This window comes from Belonocnema kinseyi, chromosome 3, assembly GCF_010883055.1.
Source record: "Belonocnema kinseyi isolate 2016_QV_RU_SX_M_011 chromosome 3, B_treatae_v1, whole genome shotgun sequence".
Lineage (NCBI taxonomy): Eukaryota > Metazoa > Arthropoda > Insecta > Hymenoptera > Cynipidae > Belonocnema > Belonocnema kinseyi.
In genome coordinates this window covers 97,801,057-97,813,956 of record NC_046659.1, presented here as the reverse complement: position 1 = coordinate 97,813,956, position 12,900 = coordinate 97,801,057, and the positions used below count along the sequence as shown (strand labels likewise).

Genomic DNA, 12,900 nt, shown 5'->3' with positions numbered 1-12,900 from the left:
TTGTTCAACAAAAGTAAGGGACTGAAGTTGGCTGAGGGTTCTTACTCAGCCATCTTCAATCCCTTACTTTTGTCTGACATATAACTTATGTCAAAAAAATATTTACGTCAGATGAACTTTATCTTTTTTTCATATAAATTTTATCTTTTTTCAGATAAATTTGATCTTTCATTAGATAAATGTGATGCAACGTTTTTATCTTTTTAAAAGATAAAATTTATTCCTGGGGTTTACTATGTGTAATAACAATTTCTCTTAGAGTTTCTTTCTGAAATGGCCACCTTTCTCACTTTATTTGTTTATATATCGTTACTCCTTGACAACAATTAAAAAATTGCAAACCCCTGTTCCCCCTCGCTTTTTATAATATCCCTACCCTTGCAACCCCTCTCACGTCCATAATTTTGAAAACTTCAATCTGAAAATTTAAATTCTACTACATCTAAATTACAACAAAACTTTTTTTTAATCAGAGTATGATTCGGGAAATTGTACCTATACTATATTACTTAATCTCCTCTCCATGGGAAAAAATTGCAAGACTACCAATCGAAAGTAAGTTTCAGAATATAATTGCACGTACGCAAGTTTCCCTTCCTCATTTCAGAGCACATATACGTATACATATAGTACACAAGGAGAGCATGTAATTTTTTATATGCAGTGCAGTCCTATTATTTTCACAGAAATTGCTGTACTTTTCTTGGTGCATGCACGTGGAGCATTAAATCGTTTACAGGTCATAGCTAGTTATAATAGATAGGCAACAAAATTTCTGAAGCTTTTAAATCTTGGATTATGAGTATGATTAAAGCAAATAGCTACATTAAGCAATTTAAAGTTAATTACAATTTTCAAGAACAATTAAAAATAATACTTATTAGATGCATCTCCTTGAGGAAAAAATAAATAATAAGATTCCAATTTTAAGAACTGTGAATATTAAATTACGCTACTGAAACTAGATATTGAGTTCAAGAAAAAGGAAATGTGCTATTAATCGTGATAAAAAACTGGTTTTGATAAATCTTAAAAATGATAAACTACCGACACATTTACTCTCGCGTTGTTTTCACCATTTATATCAAATTATTGTGTCTTATACATCTTTTTGTAAAAGGCAAAAGAAAAGTGTGTCGCTTTGAGATTCGCGTTACACTTATTAGAAAATGTCAACAAATGGTAGCTTTCGAAGCATCCTCATCCGTTACGATTCTTTGACATTTTATAATTTGCTTTCCACTTTCATGCATCCTGGAAGATTCTTTCTTGATAGAAAAAAGAAATCTGATTTTTACAGTTTACGGACTACCTAAATTTAATTAATTAAAGTTGGTTTAATAGCCAACTAGAAAGTAAGTGTTTATACTTTATTTTGTTTCTCTACCGGGAGAAAGGGATTATGTTATAACTGCAGTATGAATTGAAACTTGGTGATAATTATTTTTGCATAATTAAAATAAAATAACATAAAGACATTGGTCTTTAATTTTAATTTTCTTTAAATGTATTCAATCAAAAACGATGATTAAGAATATTAACTCAATGGTTCTCTAATCTAAAGTTGGATTTTGAAGTAACTTAAGAATACAGATACAAAGTTCAATTTACATAAAATGAAATTCATGAACATTTTTTACTTATAGAAAAATAGGTTTTAACTGAAAATTTAACGAATCCATTTTTGTTTGAAAATTTATTGTTTTAAATTGAAAATTTCAACCAGTTTGTTAAAAAATGCTGTATTTTGTCGCAAATTCGTATTTTTTGGTAGAAAATTAATCTTCTTGATTGAAAATTCAACTTCTTGATTAAAGATGAATTACTTTGTTATGAATTAATTTTATTAGTTCAAGAGCCGTCTCTTTTGTTGAAGAGTCAACTTTTTAGGTTAAAAACTTAACTATTTTATTCATGGTTTTGAGTTAAAAGTTACATTATTTTCGTAGAAAATTCAACAATTCGTTGACACATTTTCTCTCTCTAGAATAGACAATATGGTAGAATTTTATTCATTTTTGGATAAATGTGCAACGGTTTGGTTAAAAATTTATCTGTTCTGGTTGAGACACAACCATTTTGTTAAAACTTTGTCTTTTCTGTTACCTTCCGCTGTTTATGTTTTAAAATTAAGAACTTTTTGTTTAAAATATCAAATATTACATTTTTCGTTGACAATTGATCTTTTTCGGTCAAATCTTACGGTTTTTTTATTTCAAATAATCATCTTTTTTTAAATATGAACTATTATATTTTTCGTTGTGAATTAACCTTTTTTTCTTGAAAATGGAACAACTTGGTTAAAAATGCAACTGTTTTAATTGAAATTTAATATATTTTTTTAAGAATTTGATCATTTGATTGAAAATTTATCCTCCTGTTTTGAAAATTCAACTGTTTGGTTAAAAATGCAACTATTTTGTTGAAACTTTAATTATTTTGCTGAAAATTCAACTATTTTGTGAAAAAGTAATCCATTTGCGAACATCTAACTGCTTTGTTGAAAATTCGTCTTTTTGAATAATAAATTTGTCTCTCTTGGTTGAAAATTGATCTGTTTTGGTAGCAAAGTTCCTGGTTGAGCAAAAGGTTCTAAGCGTTTCACATTGAACTCAATATGCAACATACACAATAATTCTATTTAGTAGAACTTATTCCTCTATTATTACCTTGTTTTGTGAAAAATCACCCTTTTTCCCCCGTTTTGAGAGTATTTTTGGCTGTGAAGTATCTTCAAATATTATGCTCGTATGTTTTTCGTTTAATTTCACGCATTAATTAAATTAAAACGAAGAAAAAATTTCGACCTAAAAAATGGGGGGGGGGGGGTCGTATTTGTGACGTCAACCTAGACGATTCAAGCTTTGTGTGATGACATGTGAAAAAGAAAGGTAGTACAATTTTATTGGTTGAAGATTACGAACGAAGTTATGCAGAACATTTTTTAGAAATGCAATAATTTTTTTTTTAATTAAAAAAACAAAAAGAAAAGGTATGGTACCAGAAGTGTAGATAGATATATCGGCGCGAGCGCGATGACCATTTTCTTGCTGTGAAAAGTGGAGGCGTCCACTCAAGTCAGTAAGAACGCGTTCGCGCTCACGCGAAGACGTGACTGGCGGCTATTCGATCCGCGAAACGTGTTTTCGGTTACGGCTGTAAATGTACCTCGAGGCCTCAAATCTGTGCTTTTGTCCTTTTGTTAAATTTAGGTAAAGAGTTATATTCTCATTTTAAAAAATTCTTTTTCTTATTTTATTTTTTATTGGAAAACCATTTTTTCTTCACCCATTAAAATTTCGGATATGCAACCTGTAGCGAAATCGATGAACTCATTAAACGACCCATCTTGATTTTTGAATTCAATTATTACTTTCAAAGCACCAACAAAAATTGTGATTGTAGATAAATAATAGACTAAAAATAAGAATAACGTTATTCTAAAGTTCTGTTAACTTTTATGAAGAATTGCAATTATGTAATGACATTGTAATTTTTTATGCTACTTCTGTATATGTACTTATATGTATTTAAAACATTTTATTAATAAGAAAATTTCACTCATTTTGTATTCTTGGAAATTAATGTTTTAAGTCACAACCACGTGTTTAGTTACTCTTGTTCATATTAGAGTTGTCATTTAATGAGATCAAGATTATATAAAACAAAAATTTAGATTATGTAGAAAGCTTTAAAACTTACATAAAATTTATTTAAATTTTTATTATTCGAAGGTTCTTGTGACTTAATATTATCTTGAGAATGATTTTGTGTGGGTAATAATTTTCCATTCCAGATCGAAATCGATATTTAAGTTTAAAGCTCAGTTTCAAAATTTGAATCCTAATCATAACTTTTTAATGTCTCTAAATTAATTAGTTATACTATAATTGTTATAATTAAGTACTGCAGAGTTTTTCATTATAATAATGTGTACATTCTGTTCATTTATCAAAACTCTAAATTAAAAAAACAATTTCGAAGAATAAAATCAGGATTTTCTTATTCGCAGAGCATTTTTTTAATTTTGAGAATCGAAATCATAAAATTCAAGCATGAGTTTAAACAACAGTTTTATTTGAAGAATAATCAACGATTCAAAATATTTACATTTGAAAATTAATTAGAAATTATGATTATCCAGTTTAGAAAAAAATAATGGAAAAATTTCAAATTTTGATTTAAAAAGAGATGCTTCAATTTGTAAAAATATGTAAAATGAAATGCAATTTTTATTTTATAAATTTTATTTAAAAACAAAAGTATTTCTGACTTAGGTGATTGCTATTTTAATTCGGAATAATTGCAAACTTGTTGAAATATGTGTTCACCAATTACTAATTATTTCTTAAAAATAAGATGCTATTGTAAAATATTATTTATGAAAAACGGTATAAATCGCTTGAATCAAAAAGCATTTGAGAAATTAAGATAATTAGCTTATAATCATTTTTTACTAATTCAGAATAAATAATCCAATGCTTAATAATTTTAGTCATTTACAAAAGAAGAATTTCAAGCTTAAGTATGTAGAAAAAGTAATGGTATTTGATATTTCTTATTAAAATTAATGAATTAGCATTATCAGTATGTTCAGTCACACTTTCTTCATTTTATAATTTGATTAATTACATTCTTGTGAGGTTTCTGCATCAAACGCGAAATGAAATTAGTTATTTAGACTAAATACAGTGGTTTTTATTTCCTAAGTAAACAAAATGATGTAAATAATCCATAGAGATTGTAATTTTTTGATTAAGAATGTAGATAAAAGAACTTTTAGCTTGTATTCATTTCAAATGGCCAATTTTTATTTTTCTAATAACCATCGAAATGTTAGAATCTAAACTGAAATTGTATACACTCAGAAAACGATTGGCTTAAACCAGCCAATTGCTTTTGCTTCAAACATAGAATATAATTATGGTGTGGACGACAGAACATTTAGTTGATTTAACATTTTGTTGAGTCAACAAAAATTTGATCAACTAAATTTTCATGCAATTTCATGAAAAATGTTTTTTCTGAGAGTAAAAAGATCCTTTAAAAATCAATAAAAGTGTTTAAAAGATTTAAATAAATTTTCAATCATTTATCTACGATAGTTTCTACTATAATATACTATAATTGATCTATTTTGCTGAAATTTGGGCAATTTTTAGTCCTATCAGATGGTATTTAATGCGACAAATATTTTGTCTTTGGGGCATATATTTATCGAGGGGAAGGGGGTAAATTTTTTAAATTTTCTGTTGATAAGATATAGTTCGGCGATTTGTAATTCCTTTAATATAAGTAACAAATATTTTCTCTACTATATTTCAATGGATTTTTTTACGTCTTCTCAATATATTGTAAGCATCCCTTGAAAAGATAAATATTTGATCTTCAAAAATGAAGTTCGACAATACATTTGAATTTTCCTTATGGAATCTATCTTTTGTTATTTGTTTTGTCTGAGAAGAACTCTTAGTTTTTCTTTATATATATGCCTTGTGGTACAAAAAATGGTAATATTATTATTTATTCAGGAAAATAAGGGTTTCAACCCATGGGTATGTTTTGTGCTGATACCATCTCATTTCGCGAATTATAACTCTTTTAGGTATCAATACAAAAAGTGTTTTCTGCTAGAGTTTCGTTAGGATGTTTTATGTCCCTTCTAAATTGATTAAAAACATGTACTGAACAAATAAATATTCAACTTTAAAAAATGGAGGTCATTTCAATTTTTTTTCAAAAAATACTTAGAATTTCATTTTTTTAAGGTAAAATACTTATTTCTCCACAAAACCATCCGAGTAAATCCGAAAACTTTAATGTGTCCAAGTATCTGCACAAACATCTATTCCAACATCATTTCCAACATCTTACTACAGAACAATTTAAGTCCAATCGATTTTCGGATTGGGACAGTTGAAAAATAATGCCCTCTACGTGCGTATTAAAATTGTCACTATAATAGAATTAGTGTTTGGAATTAAAAATGGACTTAACTTAAAAAAGTAGTTTTCTCTTCTTCGGCCACTTTCATAAAAAGTGGCAGAAAATCTGATTTCTGCAGTTGATTTGAAAAAATCTGCATGTCATATCTCGCGAGAATATAATTAGAGAACAGATCGTTAGTTTAGCTAACAATAGTCTAGTATCAACTTGATAGTGCAGAAAAAGCAAAACACATTTCCATCTATCTATTGATCTACAACATCACGAGACACGTGAGGGCGAATTAAAAAAATTGATAGGCTTTTTTTGGTTCTAGAGCATTTTCTTAGGAAGAAAAAATTACAGCATTGCTTGGAAAGCGAAGTTAGTGAGCCATTCGATCTACGTAATAGAATTATGTTAAAATAGTACCTTGCGAAAATGCTCTATAGTATGCTAATTAGGAAGTGTTTCTTTACTCACCTAGAGTAATTGATAGATTATGTAATATTAGGCAGAGTCTAAAATTTAAAATAAATGGACCAAGGAGAATTGCACATTAAATGCTACTTTTGATTAATTTAAATTTTATAACGTCTAATCAAAAAATGATCATTAGGAAATTAATTAATATTATAACTATTATCATCTTCAATGAACTAAAATAATTCAACCACCCTTAACTTTGAATTGCATTTTCACATATTTTAGATTTAGATTAAATTATATTTATACGAAAAAAAAAACTTGTCCATTTTCACATATTTATTCTTCTTATCAGATTTTATTTTGATTACTTAAACAAGTTTCAGAATTTATAAAATGGCAAAATGTCTTTATGGAAATTTCTGTAATTTTCTTCTCGAATGAGAGCTTATGATTTGAACTTATATCGCCTGGTATTCAAATAGAAAAGTCAAGGATATCACCCATTAAGTTCCGTATTGCGAATTAGATTATTATTATTTTTTCTTCGAATTACTTTGAATCATATATCGATTTTGAGATGGGAAGTTGAAATTTGTCATTCAATGAGGTACAAACACATTTTTTATCATTATAGGTCAATCTTGTCTTACAACCAATCAAGTTTTATATAGACAATTCTAATGAAAATTACTTTTTTATAATCAATTTTTATAAATAAAATCTCTGCTATTACTAAAAAAGGCATATGATAACACTTTTATGTATCTATCATATTAATTTGAATAGACCATACATTTTAAATTCTTTAATCTTGTAAGTTTTAATCTCAAAAAGTGCAACATTTCAAATTTTGATTTTTTACTAGGATTTTCAGTGTAAATTTAACATTCTTCTCTTCTAAATTCTTTTTTTCAAAAGTGTACATTTTTTTAATCTGCATTTTATCTTTGATTTTTAAAGTATTCATTTGAAAGCTTCAGTTTATTGGAATATATTTAGTGCTTTATTTTTTATTATTCATTATTATTTATATTATTTATTTATTATTATTTTCTGTGACAACTAATGTATTTTGAAACACGCGAAGTTGTCTGAATAAAATGTCATCCCTTTCTAAAAAATTACCTGCGTGTATAAAATTATCCGGGCAGACTTGCATCCAGCTTAGAGCATTGTCTAGATCATCTAATCTAGACGATCTTTTCGGGCTCTAGTCGTGTGCTAGCTAACTCATCGTGACCAACACATTTTCTAAGAATCAAACTCAAATATGTTTTTTCACACCTCCAAAAATATTCAAGGTGCTGGCTAACCCATCAATTCCAAATATTTTTTGCATATTTCCAAAAATAAACAGGGTGTAAAGTATAAAAAATAAGAAATGAACAGTAAAAACAAAAAATTTAATTCTCATTATCTGGACAGTCTTTAAACTAATTTGTATCTTCAACCATGTTTTAATGACTTTTTATTGTTTTTATTTTCTCAATTTCTTGAAAATTCATGTATTAAATTTTGTCCATAATATAATATTATCCCCTCTTACGTTGACATCATTGTAAATAATTTAATGCAAATTTTTAAAGACAATTTGAAGGTCAGTTATAATTTTTTTCTTGTTTCTCATTTTTTTATAATAAGTAACTTTTTTCAATTTACTTATTCTATTTTCGAACTGGCACATCGTATGACAAATTCTTATAGAAAAATTTTAACACCCAAATGTAATATGCATGCAGTGTCAAAAATATTAGAAGACATGTACATGTTTACATGTAAGAGAATGTCATAGGTCAGAAAATGTTGGCACTTATAATCAAAATTCGGAACCATTGTAATGGACATTGTCCGTGAATTTTGAGGTCTAATTATAATTGATCATGCAAGTTTCTGTCTTGCAATTCGACCAATCATTCGTGGAAAGCAGCAGTTGTAAATCTCTGTTGATGTTACCAACAGAAACATTGAATCACCTTTTTAGCACGAGGCCATTTCGTAGGTCTACATCAATCACCCAACCACGTGCTAAAGGACATTAAATGTCTGATATAAATTAAAGCGGAGACAAAATTGACAATTAGGTATTGACATTATGACTTTGGAAAACCTCAATTTCGAATCTCCCTTTTTTAGTAGAACAATATCCAGATATTAGGAAGTAAGCTATTAGAAGTATTAACGAAGTTACAGGAAAATTTAATCCTGCATGTGTAGTTCCAATTTTTTAGTTAGTTTGAAATTAGATTTTAATTATCTTGAAGTCACTGTTACACATTGAGATTGTTTTAATATTTTTGTTTATCATCAACAGATTAAAAGTTTCCACAAGTAATTAAAATTATAGAAGCGTATTAGGTCTTGGGATTTGAAGAATTTCAAATAGAGACTATTTGAAATTGGTAGTTACCGAATTTCAGTTTTTATTTTCAGGATGTATATAAATAAAAATAAGAAATTTATTGTTACAGGGTTTTCCGTAAGACTAACCTTTTTTTCAGCTAAAAATTATATCTCCTATATAAATGATTAAAAATGGGACAATTTCAAATTATATGTTCCCAAAAATGTAACTATTTTCTTTCATAATGAAATTTTCTTTGGATAAAAAATTGTAATATTTTATTCGAATGATTTGGTTTCTATATTGCATACAAAATTGTTATATTACTCAGTGGCCTCAGTAGCTCAGACGATATAGCGCGTCAGACTTTCGTGTCGGAGGATTTGGGTTCGATCTTTGAGCCTGTACCAATGGAAATTTTGTCCATGTAATTTTACCTGGGATTTGATGGTTCAGAACCCACCTTGAACTTGTAGGTCAGCTCAGAAGAAGCTGGTTACCTCCCAAGGATCAAAAGGGCTCCATATCGAGCCTCACCTTGGGGTTCCCTAACCAATTTTGTGAAAACTCGAAAATGAGTCAGGGATCTCCCTGCGTTGAAGCCAAAGGTGTCTAAAGGTGGTTGCTGGTCGGTTTCGAGTAATGCACACACACACACACACACACACACACACACACACACACACACACACACACACACACACACACACACACACACACACACACACACACACACACACACACACACACACACACACACACACTTACATGCCACATAAAGGCAATGCTTCTAATCTGTGAATTTAACTGATGACCTTAGCCTTGCTGTATTACTTCTACGACCTACTAGGGAGGCTGCCGAATGGCAGAGTGGGTGAGAATCACTTTGCCGTGCAAAGAAGGACCTCCTTTACTGTGCAATGTTGTGGTACGCCTGCAACATGAACAACAGAACATATTTTAATTTAAAATTTAAAAATTTTAATTTCAACTAAAAAATATTGTACTGGCATTATTTTAATTCGGCTTTGTATGGGCAGTTTTTAAACTTAATGTTCAACCTTTTTTAATTCTCATATCAATTTTCAAATACAGTATCGATATTTTTTAAACTTTGATTTGATTTAAAAATCGATAGCACATTTAAAAGTTGAATTAGTTTCCTAATATTAAAAAATTGCGATATGAAGTTTGTTTTTGAAATCTGCTTTGGAAATTTGAACGTCTCAAAGTTCGATGCGTGTAGTAGAGAAAATGCTTTTTAAGTCTGTGTCCAGTTGTTCCGGAAAATTAGGGGGGGGGGGGTGGAAGGAGAAATAATTCGAATAATATTTAGAGGCTATTTATTACGAATTTGTTTGTTTTCGCAGGTAAATAATTTTTTCTCAACAACGGCAGTTCACAATTCAAAATCATACACAATATAAAAAATGCAGTATTTTTTGTTCACATGTTTTTTTTTAATATGCGCAATTAAGGAGATTTGCAAATAAATTTATTATATAGAACGTTATTAATCTATTCCATTTACTAAGAGGTTTAAATATCAATTAATTATTTTTATCATCTCAAAATACAATTGATATAAGTCAGTGTTTCAATAATATTAATTTTATATGTTTGCATAAACTGTTATTTAATAATAAAATTAATTAAAAATAATTTTAATGTGTATTGAAGACTTCCCAATAAGCAGAATAGATGATTAATGCTTCTTTATAAGAATTTTCTTCGCATTTTTTATTAGCAGCATATTTTATATTCTGTATAATTTTGCGATTTGATCTGTTGTTTTAAAGGAATTTTTCTGCGTAAACAGATAAATGGAGTCGTTAAAATATTTCAGAAAAACTGCTGAAATTCTTTATCCAAAAACACAGTGACCTACAAACGTCACACCCTGCAAAACGCTGAACCAATGAGAATAATGATTTGTAGTTTCTCCATTGACTAACGAAGTATCTAGCAGACAGCTGGCGAAAGTTAAATTTACGATTTCTAACAGACGTTTTTTCTTTTACTTAAAATTGTAGAAGAGAAGCAGCCAGTCGTAATCAAATGTCACGAAAAAATACGATTTTGCTTGAAATCTAAAATCTAAATCTCAAACAGAAATAATAATTTTCTCTCATCTAATCCTCGACCAAATCTCTGCCGATAAAGTCATATACAATACAATACAAATGCTGACTTTTGGCAGATTCGAACTGTCACACTCTACAAATCCTGCTTTTAGAGAAATTCTGGGCATTTTGAACAGCTTTTAGGTATTTCCTTATACTTTTCAAACACGTTTTAAATAATAAACACAAAAATAGGTTATGTTTACTGTTTACGCTTGCAATCGCTAGCGGCTATATCGATTCCCCCATCAACGAGACAACCACGCTACTTAGTCTAAACAATTTCGGACAATTCGCTGAACCAATCAGATTTTCCCGCACAAATTCAAAAAGTATACTTTCCAAACATTAAAGAAAAATGTTTAAACTTATTTAAAAAAACTTTCCTTTAGTAATTCAATTAATTTTTAGCGCTCTTTTAATTTAACTGAGAAAGTAATTAAAAATATGCAAAAACCCCTTTCGCGATGAACGTAATATTATCCGATTTATTTCTAATTTTGCTTGGTTTGTTTTAATCCAAAAGAAACAATGAAATCGAAAACAAGAATAAACAATGGTCGTGCATCTCTGGCAGGATATTGAGTCCGTGTTTGCATTCTGTTTACCGCGGATGTTAAAAAAATTTTTATTACACACTTTTCATTTTAGAACTGCGCACTTTAAAGTCGGAACTGCACAAAGTGTGTCGAGTTGTACACAGTTTTAGGCCCTACATTAAATTTAATGGAGATAAAAGGAATAAGTGATGGTAACCGGAATAATTCTTAGTATATATCTTGCCAGATAAACAGGTGAGCGTTAATCTTACGCAGTTTTGAGTGAAATTACATGGTTTGCAAGGGGAATTTCCTTTACGCTCTACTCACCTAATTACGTGCGATTCAGCAATATGACCGATATGATGAGCAGAAATTACTTCCATATATGACAATTTGCGGTTTGAACGCGTTTAATGGACTAACACTTATCATTACCAACGGTACCTTGCACAGTTGATTACTCTGCAGACAATAAATAATTGTTTTAAACGTGTAACTGCTTCTTCTTGAGCATCTATGTAATAAGGTGAAAAAATTTGTTATATTAGCATAGTTAAGGGGAATAGACATAAATAAATAATATAGATATTAATTTTCTACCAGCATAGATGAATTTTCAACGAAAGAGTCAATGAATCAGTATCTAAGAGACCCGATATTTCAACAAAAAAAAAGAGTTTTTAACCATGAAATTCAACCTGCAGCCAACAATTTGCATATTCATAATAGTTAATATTTCATCCAAGAAAAGATTTTTATTTTAAATCAAAAACATTTTTATTTAATCAAAAAGATGTTATTCTCAACAAATAAGTAAAAATGGATATTCCAAAAAAGAAATATTTTATTATTAAATCAAAAGCAGTGAATTCTACTAAAAAAAACGAACTGCAACCAAATAGCTGGATTCTTAACCAAGAAAATCAATTTTTAAATAAAAAAATGCTACCAAAAGACATGGATTTAAAAAAAAGTTTATTTTTACACATATAGTTAATTTTCATACAAGTAGTTAAATTTTCAAGAAAAAATCATGAATTCTCAATTAAACATTTAATAATTGTATCATCAACTAAAAACTATTTTTTAAACAAAAGAGATGAATTTTGATCTAGGAAAGATTTTTCAGCCAAGAGAGAATAAAAGCTTCAAACTAATTGCTTAATTTGCAATCGAAAAAGGAGAATTCTCTATAAAACAGTTGAGTTTTCAACCAAAAGTTTAATTTTTACCCAAAAAATTAATTTTCAAAATAAAATTTTAAATAAAAAATTTAATACTTGACTTTCAACTAAAAATGATTAATTCTCAAAAAAAAGTTCAATTTTTAGCTAAAAAAGTTCATTTCAACAAAAAAAAAAAACGAATTTTCAATAAAAGAATAAAATCTCAAACCAAATAGCACAATTGTTAATGAAAAGAGATGAAATATAAACCAAAAATATAATACGAGGGTAGTTCAATAAGTCCTTAGAATGACCAACATATGGCGCGCGAATCGCTCCAAATCATCTGTTTTCAGTCAGCACCACTCCCGACT

General features: G+C 28.6%; 1 protein-coding gene across 5 annotated transcripts in view; it reads left to right on the top strand.

Moving 5' to 3' along the window:
• Positions 1 to 3,102: 3,102 nt before the first annotated feature.
• LOC117169711 (protein stum) overlaps positions 3,103 to 12,900 on the top strand; it is a 57,766-nt gene continuing 47,968 nt past the window's right edge. For all 5 annotated transcript variants that reach the window (XM_033356214.1, XM_033356213.1, XM_033356212.1 and 2 more), the window contains exon 1: positions 3,103 to 3,212. The gene's annotated coding sequence lies outside the window, so the exon portion shown is untranslated. The remainder of the gene's footprint in view (positions 3,213 to 12,900) is intronic.